The 13605-nt window shown below is 37.4% G+C and overlaps 1 long non-coding RNA gene across 1 annotated transcript in view; it reads right to left on the bottom strand.

Annotated features, from left to right (window-relative positions):
* The window catches only part of LOC105464181 (uncharacterized), a 176595-nt gene that overhangs the window by 133126 nt on the left and 29864 nt on the right, over positions 1–13605 (bottom strand). The window contains exon 6 of the long non-coding RNA XR_011607291.1: positions 7033–7157. This is a non-coding gene — a long non-coding RNA (uncharacterized lncRNA). The remainder of the gene's footprint in view (positions 1–7032; positions 7158–13605) is intronic.

Here is a 13605-nt window from a genome sequence, read left to right as displayed (position 1 = left end):
GATAAGCAGGCCAATGGAAAAAACAGAATAAATAGACACACGTGTATTGTCACTTGATTTATGACAAGAGTACCATACAATTCCGTGGAGAGAAACTGGCCTTTTCTGTAAATGGCGCTCTAGAAACTGAGTGGTCTTTTTGAAATAAAAAGTGAACCTTGATTCCTACCCAATACATATTTTAAAATTAATTAGAAGTGAATCATTATCTAAATATGAAGTTGACATGTGCAGACTTCTAGTGGAAACCTTCAGAGAATATCTTCACGAACTTGGGGTAAGTAGAGTGTTCTTGAAGAACATAAAAGTGCATTAGCTATCAAAGGAAAAACAATGACAAATAAGACTTCATTAAAATTAACAATTTCAGTTCATCAAAAGATGCCATTAAGGATAAATAATAGGCAACACAATGGAGAAAATGTCATAATTCTTATATTTGAGAAGGAACACATATCTAGAACACATAAATACCACCTACCAATGAATTTAAAAAAAAGATAATTCACTTTTTAAATTGCCAAAATATTGGACAGTTGCTTCATAAAAGAAGATATCCATATAACCAACTCACATAAAAAGGTGCTTGGCAGGTAAGTGCAAGTTAAAAACAGAGAGTACATTGGAGCAAATGTACCAGAATGCCTAAAAAGACCAAAAGGATCAAGTGTCGGCAAGGTTGTTGGCAACTGGGACTCTTTGGTGGAAGAACTTTGAGAAACTGCTTGGCAGGATCTACAAAGGCGAACCATATGTCCACGTAATGACCCAGCAATTCCATGTTAGGAATACAGGCTAGAAAAATGAGTGTATGTGAACACTGAAAGACGTACACAAGAATGCTCTTAGTGCCTTTATTCAAGCACAAAAGAATGCCTTCTTAAAATACCATTTACATGACGTTTGGAACAGGCAAAACTATTCCAGGGTGATATAAATAAGCAATTAACATTGAGAGTGATGGAAATGCTTCTTAACACATTCTGGGGTGTGTGTGTGTGTGTGTGTGTGTGAATTCATTGAATTATACACTTAATACTTCTACATATTTTCTATTTTATCTCAATGTTAAAATAACAAACAAAGCGTTTCCTCCTCCATTAATGTATTTGTAAAACCTTCAGTTCTTTCTGCCTATTCCACATACAGTTCTTGTCCTAATTAACGGTTCCTATGAATTACTGGTGCATTTTTTCCCATTGTTATTGTTTCTTTTATTTTAGTGGTGGTTGTTTGTTTCAGCATCCTAACAATGCTCTCCATTGCTTTTATTTTTTGGTCATTTTTCTTCACCTTTCCATTATAAAACTTTTGGATTAGATATGCATCTCTCCTTATAAACACATTGTTTGTAGTTCTCCTAAGCTTAAAACCAGCATTCCAAGGTCCTAAAATCTGACTCACAAAATAAAATGTGAATTCCCATCATTTCCTAGAGTTTGAATGCACAGGAGTTGAAATGCTAGAATCTGTACTTTCAGGCACCAGACACAGGTCTCCAAACCCAAAAACATGAAAAAAAGGGGGGCGTTACTCAAATGATCTGGAGTAGGAAAAGACCGAAGTAATCACAAATTAATTGATCTCTTCTATGTAAACATACTCTTAAATAGATAGTGGCTCTGATGCAGCAGAGAGCAGGAACTTTCCCTGGGCAAGCGCAGAATATTTCACTGATATCCCTATCACTAATATCCCAGGCATGCTGCTGTAAGTGCCCCCCAAACAATACAATATGATACTTATATGATGGTTACCTGAAAATCTTGTCCTTCAAGATTTCAGAAGTGCACATGTAAACTAAAATAACCCACAGAGAGATTTCTCAGTTTGACTGAGCAGGGAAAAATAGCATTCTTCCCAAGTCCTTTGAAATTGTGGCTCAAAGCCAACACCTCAAACTGAGCCTAATGTTACAAAAATCTATAAGCCATTAACTCTAGCCGTATTAAATATATAAAAATCAATTCTAATGCCCTGTTGTTCTTCCAAAGTCCCAACCCTCAATTGGAAATATATAAGAAAATAATGACTGCTCCCCAGTTGCCCTTCAGCTTTTTCTCTGATTTATTCTGGAAGCATCAGTTGTGCCCACCAGTATCAGGAAAACAGAAAAATTAGAAAGCAGTCAGCAAGTCTGATGGTCCTTGGTACCCTCCACTGTCCAGCTCTTCATCCAGAAACCAAGCCCAGGTCTCAGTGGTCACACCAGGTCTTCATAGCCCTCGATCCACAGCCCTGGGAGAAATCACCTGCTGTCCTAAGTATTTCTTTCCACTGGTTCAACAATAGACTCTGTCCTGGGTATTTCTTTCCACTGGTTCAATAATAGACTCTGATACATTATCTAGTTTTTTGTTTTGTTTTGTTTTGTTTTTTGAGATGGAGTCTCGCTCTTTCGCCCAGGCTGGAGTGAGTGGCGCGATCTCGGCTCACTGCAAGCTCCGCCCCCCGGGTTCCCGCCATTCTCCTGCCTCAGCCTCCCGAGTCGCTGGGACTACAGGCGCTGCCACCTCGCCCGGCTAATTTTTTTGTATTTTTAGTAGAGACGGGGTTTCACAGTGTTAGCCAGGATGGTCTCAATCTCCTGACCTTGTGATCCACCCGCCTCAGCCTCCCAAAATGTACATTATCTAGTTCTTATGTTCCTGTTTATCATCTATGAAATAGAGGATGTTTACCTTCCTCTGGAAGCTCCTGATTAACCAACACTAAGAACAGCATAGTTGAAGGAAACTTTCTTACCTCCTAATAGGTATCTTCTTATGCCTGGCAGATTTTTTTATTCCAGTATTAATGTCCTATCCATATCCTCAAATGGATATTTTGTTGCTAGTTCTTTCTGTTTCTAGCTCTTATTCTGTTTATAAAAACTGGAATATAAAATCCTCCAGTGCTTTCTTGGTCTATTTTTCTGTTTTAGAAATTTAAATTTCTAAACAAATGCCAATTTAGCCACATCTTGTAATGTTTAATGTGCACAGCTTTTATCATCATTAGGCTACAGGTATTTTCTAATTACATATAGGACATTTTTCTCTTTACCATAAATGAATGAGAAGTGTGGTAGTTTCGTTTGTGTGTGTCTCGCAAACTATGAGAGCCTTTGAATTTGTTTGTAACTTGTTTCTCTAATCCATTTTGGTTCCAGAACATGTTCTTTTAGTATTGATTCTTGGAGTTTATTGGGTCTTCATTTCAACTTAGTAGATAATCAATCTTTGTAAATGTCCCTTGTGTTCTGAAACTGTTTGTACAGTAATCGTTTGTGCAAGGATTGTGGTTTCTGAGAAACAATACAGGAAAATGATTAAGACACAGACTCTAAATCATAACTCCCACATTTACCAGCTCTGTGATTTTGGACAAATTACTTTAACCTCTCTGAGCTTCTGTTAGCATATCTGTTAAATGCCTAGTGAATATTAGATGTTATATAAGTATTAGCTATTATAATACAAATCCATCGAATCTAGCTAATTGAATCATTCAAATATTGTTTATTCTTACTAAGATTTTTTGTTTTACTCACCAATTACTGAGAAAGGAGATTTGAAATCACTCTTTATGATATTACATTGGTCTTGCTTCTCCTAAAAGCGAACTCCAAGACAAAGATTTAGGTAGGAGTGGTTTCTTTGGGAGATGATCCCAGGAAACATTATGAGGAAATAAATAAGTGGGCTAGATGAGGGAGGACAACCCACTAATCTGCATTAACTAATAAATCTACATTAATTAATGTTGTCATGTGGCTTAATTCCACTGAGAACTGAATGGTGACTCCTGAGATATTAATTCCCTGGTTTTTGAAACTGGTGAATGTTACCTTAGATAGCAAAAAACAAAACAAGAGAAGATTTTGCAGATGTGAAATTAAGGATTTTGAAAGGATGCTATCCTGCATTATTCAGGTGGAACCAATGTATTCTTCACAGGAGAAAAGCAAAGCATGGTTTGAGACAGACAGAAGGGGAGAGACAGAGTCACAGTGAAGGCAGTGAGCCTCGATCATGCCACTGCACTCCAGCCTGGGTGACAGAGAGAGACCCTACGTCAAAAAAAAAAGGGACATAAACATTTTTGAAGCAAAAAAAAAAAAAGGACTTAAACATTTTTGAAGCAAAAATCCCCCATCAGAGAAGTCAACTATTTCTTTGTGAGGCCTCTATTCCCAGGAAATCAAGGGGAAAAAAATCACAAACATGACTGAGAAAATTATAGCAAAGATCCTTAAGTTTATACACAAAGTCAAATCCACTGTGACTGGAATAAGTCAAACATCAGTTGGTAAAGGGAACAATTCAAAACCAGAAAATAAAGTATAATTCTGTACTTTAAGAATAGTTTAACAAAACAATTTAAGATAGTTGAAAGCACATAGTAAAGCTGTTTTAGTTGATCTACTCTCAAGGTATAAAATGCTATTTTATAAATAGCTAAAATTCAATATTTTGCCTTTTTTAAACTTTACCTAACTTTTCTTAAGGGCAAATCTTTTATTAAATTATTATTTACAGCCAAGCGTAATGGCTCACACCTGTAATTCCAGCACTTTGGAAGGCCAAAGTGGGTGAAACACCTGAGGTCAGGAGTTTGAGACCAGCCTGGCCAACATGGTGAAACCCCATCTCTATTAGAAATACAAAAATTTGCCGGGTGTGGTGGTGTGTGCCTGTAGTCCCAGCTACTAAGGAGGCTGAGGCATGAGAATTGCTTGAACCCAGGGGGAGGAGGCTGCAGCGGGCCGAGATCATGCCACTACACTCCAGCCTGAGTGACAGAGCGAGACTTCATCTCAAAACAAAACAAAACAGAAACAGAAACAAACAAAAAAACCTTATTTTCATTAGAGACTACTCTACTCAACAATAGCTGTGTTCTTTTATAAGATAAAATAATTACCAGCTGAGGACATTATGTATGTGAAAACTGGGGGGTATTTATGTTCCCTCAGAATTCATATGTTGCCACCATATCCCCAATGTGAGGGTATTTGGCAGTGGGGCCTTTGGGACGTGATTAGGTCATAATGGTGCAGCCCTCCCAAATAGCATTAGTGCCCTTATAAAAAAAACCACCCCAGAGAGCCCCCTCACCCCTTCTGCCATGTAAAGACACAGAGAAAAGATGACCATCTATGAACCAGAGAGTAGGTCCTCACCAGACACAAAATCTGTTAGCACCTCGAACTTGGACTTCCAGCCTCTAGAACTGTGAGAAGTAGATTTCATTTGTTTATAAGCCACCACCAAGCTCTGTTATTAAAGCCCAAACTGATTAAGACAGACTGTGAAGACAGACTGCCTGGGTTTGAATTTACCACTTAACCATTTTGTGACATTGAACCAATGATTTAAATTCAATCACCGTCAGTTTCTTCATTTATACAATACAGATAATAATAGGACCGCATGCATAGGATTATTGTGAGGATTCAACAAGGTAATTAGTGTATGAAGTTTAACACAGCTCCTGGCACAGACTTAACTCTAGCAAGTGCATTCTATTTTTATTCAGTTTATTTATTTTACACATTTAAGAAGCCAAAGGTCTAACAGCAAAGCAAGAGTTTAAATAACTCATATAAAGCAGGAAGTGGTAAGAGCTGTAAAGGTAATATAGACAATTTGCAACGGGAGTTTGATGGACAAAGAAATGTTCTCCTCTGAGTGAAAGAAGAAGAAAACCTAGGAAGATGAATGAAGAAGTGGCACTTAAGATGGACTTTGAAGGCTTGGAAGTGCCAGGTCGGATTGGAAGTGCCAGGAAAATCACCAGCAAGGGTCTGGGCACCTGTGTCATCCATGGCTTGGTGGGAAGATAGAACTGACTTGTACATGATACAGAAGGAGTTGGAAAGGCCCATCATAGAGACAATGTGAAGCCCAAGCCGTATAGATGGTGCTATGTACATTGATATTACTAACACTACACATTTGCATAAACCTGAATACTTTCCATTTTCTTCTCACCATGGATAAATTACCCACCTATTATTGACTGGAATTATAATAATTACTTATCCTTAGCATATTCACATATTCAAGCCATCTCAGTTTACTTTATTAACATCCATAACACCCTTATCAGGCAGACTGGACAAGGTGGACAAGCACCATTCCCCTCTAAGACAAGGTCAACTGAGACCCAAGATGGATGCCCAAGGTCAGCTCCCCAGAGGACCACAAGTCGACTACTTCTGACACCTTGTCAACTGTGCCAAGCAATGCCACAGTCCTGTTTCTAGGAGCTGAACCTCAGTCTCCCCAACAGAGTTACTATGAACTCAAGCCAAAATTCCCCCAAAGAGTCAAATGAGTGGCTTGCACTCTGAGAAAAGTAATACAAATGTGACAGAATTCACTCCAATGTGCTGGGAAATGTTACATCTTAAACCATGGGTTCGCCCAAGGTCTTTGTTGGAAATAACGAGACTTGGAAATAAGAAGCAGCTGTTTAGCAGGTTTTGTGTGGAGACAACATGAGCCAAGCAAAAATTAAAAATTAAGTAAAGGTTCCATTTTTCCTTCCTGGACAGAACCTTGGAACTAGTCTGCACTTACTTTGTTCTAATAACACAAAATCTTGTTTGTTCTAATACAGATACACAGAAAGTTAAATGAAAAATTATAAATAAACTTTCAAGTTGTTTCTCTAAGTTATGAGATAAAAGAATGTGGCTACATTCAGTGTCTTCAAGCTAAAAAGGATGTGCAAATTACAGTATTTGGTGGAGCACTAAACCCAAAGCAGTTATAAAGATAAACAGTATAGAAGTTAAAGTCCATACTGCAGGCAAACTCAGAAGATCATCTCAAAGCCAGAGCATGTAAACCCTGTACCTCAACCAGCTTTAGCCCCTTACCCCTGGTCACATCCAACCCCTATGAGGTTTAAAAATATATACAAGTAAAAATGTGTGAGGCTATGGGTACTGCTATGGTTCATATTGTTTGGGGAGTAAATAGTCCTCACAGATATTAATGAAGGAGTACTCAGTGACCTATCTGAGAAGGTACTATCACTCACCTTCATTAAGCCACAGATTTGTCCTTCATTCCTGGTGTTGACATCAGTTTTGTCTTAGCTGAGCACAACCCCGAGCCACGTTGCCCAGGAGGTGGAAGTCAGCTTTTCAACTTAAGGTGCACCGTCTGTTAAAGAAAAAGATAGGGTTTTTTGTTGTTGTTGTTTTTGTTTTTTGTTTTTTCCCCCAGCTAGAAGCTAAATAATTCATTCAGGGATCTCTGCTTCGTTAGCACCGTGATTTAGCCAAGGGAGCAGAACGTCTCTGACCATATGTTCACAGGCTGCAAACAAAAAGCAGAGAAATTTCTGGAACTCCTCTGCTCTCATTTATTGCTTTCAGCTTGGGCTTTAAACCACTCAAGAGTTGGGTTCCTGTCAATATTTTAATTACTCAGGCAAAGGCATCGGCCCAATCTCTTTTTGACAAGTTAGTGAAGTGCTGTCTGTTGTCCATGTCCTCCTCTCCTCCCGTTTTAGCTTAAGTCTGGGAGAGATATCAAGGGCTGCCTTACATATGGAGAGTTTGTAATGGACCAAACTGGCAGGCGCCGTTACAGTATGTCTATCGTTCATGCATCTTCTCTTCTCTCCTCGCTTTTGTCCATATGGGACAGGAACTGTGGAATTATGAGCATTTATTGAGTGCTGACTGTATTCCTGGCCCTGTGCTGGGGGTTAAATTATTGTGTTTCATCTTCAGTTAATGATCTGTACATTATTTCTACTTTCCCAATAAGAAAGCAGTCTCAGAGTATTGCCAAAAGTCACAGTAGGTTTCAAGGGTGTCATTTGAAAGTAGTTATTTCTAACTCCATGAATGATGGAAGTGAAAGACAAAAAATTAGAAGAGAGACTTTTAGGGTCTTCTTAGGGAGGTATATTGGCTGCAACCACTGAGTTACATCTCACTGGAGCCCTGGGAAGCTAAAAGAGCCAGGGTGGGTCCAAGAGGAAGCTTGAAGCTAGAAATTCTATCTGGCACTAAACTCTAAAATCTAGAAGTGTGAACTAAAGTCCTTTAGCATTCTACCCAGATTCTTCCATTTAGTTTATCAGATCATAACATTAGACGAGATTATTAAAGATGGTATGTCACAGGACAATAGGCATGTGTTTGGTGGGAGGGTCCCTATAGAGCATCTTTCGGAAAATTGGACATATCTTAGAGAGACAGATGATATTTGAGAGACAGAAACAAAATGTAAACATTCGAGTTAGTCTTAATTGGACCTAAAAATCTTCCCAATACATAGAAATTCCATTTCCAATTATATAGAACAACGTACAGCAAGTGAAAGCTGCAGCTTAGACCAAGCAGAAGAGTTGGGAGAATTACAACAGAAAAGGTGGTGTTAAAGGCTTCAGAAAGCTTCAGAATAAACAGGGACTAAAGAGGCATAAAGTCCAGAGAGGTAAGAAATGTTCAAAGGTGAGATGAGAATTTGCAGAACATTCCTCTGAAGCTATTTGCCAAACCACTAAGAATTTGGCTTTGGTTTAGGCAGAAGCCACAGCTGGAGGCGGGAAACAAACAGTGGACATTCTGCTGCTCATCTGGGGCTATGATGTCAAAACTGGAGACTGGGGGTGTCAACAGAGCCAGGCTTCCCTCAAGATGTTTGCCAACTTCTGAAGCCGTGCAAAGCAGGAGGCTAGGGAGTAAGTTTGGAAACAAGGCTGTGGAGTAGTACAGAGAGGAAAAATGTTCATAGCATCTTTGTCTTAAGGAGACAAAGCCCCTCCAGACTCACAATAGAAATGTCACCAAGGTCCTTTTCCTAGGAACACACATGAAGCTCGGGACAAATGAACATTAGCAAAGCACAACCGGCCATGTCCCTGATTGGGTTGTGGAGATCAGTCCCCACTCTCTCTGCCTAGTAGAAGAAAGGAGATAAAATGATATGTATTCTCCACTGCTCTTTCATACATGATGTCTAACATTCAAAAACAATCTATACATGTGAATGGATAGAACCCTAGGGACAATAATCAAGAGAAAAATATAAAAAACAAAAGCAGACCTACAGAGATAATAATATTGGAATTGGTAGATAATAATTTTAAAATATCTATGAGTTATATGTTCAAAAACTAGAGAAAAAATACAAAAGAGACTAAAAGATGAAGATTTTGATGAAATTGTAACCTATGATATGAAGAATCAATATACGTTCTATATCTGAAAAATATTTTTATAATGTTTAAAACCACAAACTCAACGGATGGGCAAATTGGGGACAAAAGAAAATAGAAGTAGGACCAGAAGACATGAGAAAAAGAACAACAACAAAACAAAATCAAATGACAGGTGAAAATAAGGGAGAACAGAAAATTTTGAGGATAAAAACAGCTCTGTAAAGAATAGAGACACAAAGGTTGTGAAATTATCTTAAAACTATATGCAAGAAAGTTTCCTAAACTGAATGATATGACTTTCCAAATTGAAATTCCTGAGTGCCCAGCAGAAGTTAAAATTTAAAGACTCACAACAAAGCATGTCATTGTGAAGGTTTAAAATGCAGAGATAAAAGATCATGAATAGTAAAAGCTTTCAGAGAGAGAATACAGGACCACGAAAAGAAGGAAAATAAAAATTCTCAACAGCAGGAAAATGAGCAGAAAAACAGTAAAGAAACACCTTAAACCAGGGGTCCACAATCCCCTGGGGGCGGTCTGCTAGGAACCAGACCGCACAACAGGAGGTGATGGGGGGCGGGGTGAGCAAGTATTACTGCCTAAGCTCCGCCTACTGTCAGATCAGCAGCATCACTAGATTCTCATAGGAGCGTGGACCCTATTGTGAACTGCGCATGCGAGGGATCTAGGTTGCACGCTCCTTTTGAGAATCGAATGCCCCTGACCTCGTCTGTGGGAAAACTTCCAGGAAACCAGTCCCTGGTGCCCAAAAGGTTGGGAACCTCTGCCTTTAAATTATTTAAATTGTATATTCAGCTAGACCTTCCAGCAAAAGTAAGGATATAACTTTTTTAAATGCTGACATGCAATATTTTACCTTCCCTGCACCTTTCCTAAAGAAGTTACTTGGGCATTTGCTTCAGAAAATGTAGTAAACCTGAAGAAAAGACCTAGGAAATAAGAACCAGAATGCATTCTACAAAGAAGGCAGTCCCACAGAACATCTGCCCTAGAAGGCAACAGAAATCTCTAGAAAAGCAGTCTTTTGCATACATGCGGCAGGCGAGTATTATGAAAACAAGCTCAAAATTACTGATCATTAGACAAATGCAAATCAAAACCACAACGAGATACCATCTGACACCAGTCAGAATGGCTACTAATAAAAAGCAAAAAAATAACAGATGCTGATGGGGTTGTGAAGAAATGGGAATGCTTAAACATTTGTTGGACAAATAAGTAATGTTTGCATTTTGTTTATGTTCAGAGTTACAAAATCTGGGAAATTGGGAGAGCTTAAGTTTCACCTAAATTATGGGTGGTTGACCTTTATGTATCTAAACAGTAACTACCATTTTTATTTATTTTTCTAAACAATGGGAACATAGGAAACCATAGCAAATTGAGGCAACAATTTACTATAGGAAAAACAAAAAGGGTCACGAGTCCATTACTTTGTTCAGCCGTGAACATATGTAAAATACTGGCTGTTACTTCAAAAAATGCAATACAGGCATATTAAAAGCACAAGAAGAGAAAAACTGTGAGAAAGATACATAAGGGAGTTAAATTTTCATCATAGAAGGAAACCAATAAATAATGCCTAAATGAATATATTTTTAAAGCAGTATAATACTTAGAAGTAAAGACCTAATTAACTACAGAGCAAAAGTAATTGAAATCTATTATCCAGATGGGGATAAGGGAGGTATAGTGTAAACAACTGCCAGTTTTTATTATATGATTTTAATACTGTTAACTCTTCAACTATACCCACATCTAAACTTAATAAAAAAGAATAGGAATTGGCAGTTTCAGTCATGAATTTTATAATGACTCTCATTTAGAATTATCAAAATAAATTTTCATTCCCAAAGAAGTAAACTTCATTGTGCAAAAATTGTATTCATTCATGTAGAAGAGCTAAAATGAATTTTAATACAGACGGTGTGTAACGTGTGCATTCACACAGCATCTGAGAATTGATCTGTCTCTTGATTCTCAATGGTAATTATGTATACCTGGCAATTTCTGGGAAATAATTACTTGGAAACCCAACAAAAAATTCAAGACACAAATTATGTCTAACAAATGCTAGTTTTGTAAATTGCACCAAATAACAATCACATATTGAAGGCTGTAATATAATGACACAATGATGTTTCCACAAACTTTTATATATCTGCTCCATAAATATCATTAAGCACATACTAATTACCAGGGACTTGCAAAATACTTAAGAGTACAAAGATTAAGTTAAAAACTAGGTCTTGTCTTCATAAGACTATAAAAGCTCAGATTGTCTCTCACAGTTTCCATTATCACAAGAAGCAAATATTTTCTATCTGCTCATGCTGGAATTAACTTACAACTTAACCCAAAGCCAAGCATATTAGTCGTTCCCACACTGTTATAAAGAAACACCCGAGACTGGGTAATTTATAAAGAAATGAGGTTTAATTAGCTCATGGTTTCTTAGGCTCTATAGGAAGTATGGCTGGGGAAGGCCTCAGGAAACTTAAATCATGGTGAAGGCCAAGCAGAAGGAGGTATGTCTTCCATAGCCAGAGCAGGAGGAAGAGAGAGGAGGGGGAGGTGCTACACACTTTTAAGCCACCAGGTCTCACAGTAAGTCACTCGCTCTCAGGAGAACAGCAAAAAGGAAATCTGCCCCCATGATCCAATCACTTCCCACCAGGCTCCTCTTCCAGCGTTGGGGATTACAACTGGACACGAGATTTGGGCAAGGACACAAATCCAAACCATATCACCAAGTTGACATAGATAGCTATGTTCCTAACAGAAAATCTCTTGAGGGTGTGTTGTGTGATGGTTGCAGTAGTACCAGTAAAATTCTCAAACAACACCAGCTACTGTCTAGAATTCCTAAAGGGACAATGACGTGAAGTCAATAATGAAATAGCCAAGTCACTTTGTTAAATGAAAAACAAATGGATTGCTCCAGCTGAAGCAGAAAATATCAGTCCTTTTAACGACCATAAAATCACTCATGTTTCTCCACTCTCAAAATGTTTGTAGGTACAGACTAAAACCAATTCCTTTCTTCTAGAGTCAGGTGACAAAAGGCCACCTACATAACGTCTTGGTTGCTGTACATGTAACTGTGAAGAAATAAGGCTATTTTCCATAAGGCCCATGTGGAAATCAGTTGAATATCTCATGATTATACACATACTTATGGTTGTCTTTCTTTAAAAAGAAAAAAAAAAAAAAGGAAGAAAGAAACAAACCTAACAATAACCTTAAACAGTGAAAATAAATTCACTCAAGTCAGTCTGTATATAACATACTAGTATCAATGGTGTCTTTTCATTTTGATATAGGGAGACAAAAAGGGAGAAAAACCAGAAAGTACCTTACTTCATGTCATTCAAGATAATTTTGACTTTTAATGCCTTTCTGCAAAAGAATGAATAATAGGACTGTAGTAGTGCGTTGGTTACGAGTCACTTTGGTGTGTTACTAAGAAAAGGAAAAGATGGGTTAATAAAATCTCATTTGGGCCAGTCCTTTTTTCTCCTTTCAGGAAAATAAAGCTGAATCTTATATTCAATAATAGCTTGACCTTTAACCTTTCAAAGGGAAACAACCAATTAAATCTTCCCGCATAGACTAACGAGAGTTTGTAGGAAAAAGCACAGAGCAATGCCCCAAGGAAATCAGCAATGAACAAGAATCAATCTGCATCAGAACCTACTGACTTGATTCTCAAGCACTTAAGATCCCAGATGAGTCTCTGAAGTAAAAAGGCTCAATTTGACTGGGAAAAAAAAAGCCTTATTTTTTGCATCAGTTTACAATTTATTAACTTTAGGAGATAATATTGCAAAGTGGTTAAGAGCTTTTGGAATTAGATGGCCTGGGTTTGAGTCCAGATTTTGCTTTCCTGTCACCTTAAATATATTACTTAACCTCTCTAAAAGTTAGTTTATAAGGGATAATAAAGATCTGTCACATAGATTTGTATGAGAATTATATGACTATATATAGCTTCAATAAATGTCAGAGAATAATATGCATATTATAATTATTATCACCATCATTGTATTAGAAGTTATTCATATGTTATGATATTTTAAATCTATAAGTTTGTAATTACATTTTATGTTAGCAAAGTCGTGTACTTTCTCTTTTTTAAACAGACTTGAGAAATATCATTTATTTATTCAACAGTATTCATCTATTTTGTTGGCCTTTTCAAGGTGTGAGTTATTTTCCTGGGTGTGTTTGGTAAAAATGGAGTAAGTTTAATATTTTGTTTTCTAATTTACTAAGTTTTGCACTATACTCATTGATCTCTTCTATCTAATTCTTTGTTTATTGTGTTGTTTTTGGTAAATATATTTTTTAGCTGAATGCTGTTTAATTCATTTACAGGAATTGCTGTATTAACACATACAAGGAATCTTTCTT

This window comes from Macaca nemestrina, chromosome 8, assembly GCF_043159975.1.
Source record: "Macaca nemestrina isolate mMacNem1 chromosome 8, mMacNem.hap1, whole genome shotgun sequence".
In the NCBI taxonomy this organism is placed as follows: domain Eukaryota; kingdom Metazoa; phylum Chordata; class Mammalia; order Primates; family Cercopithecidae; genus Macaca; species Macaca nemestrina.
Note: the sequence above shows the minus strand (reverse complement) of the source record. Positions and strands in the feature narration are given on the sequence as shown.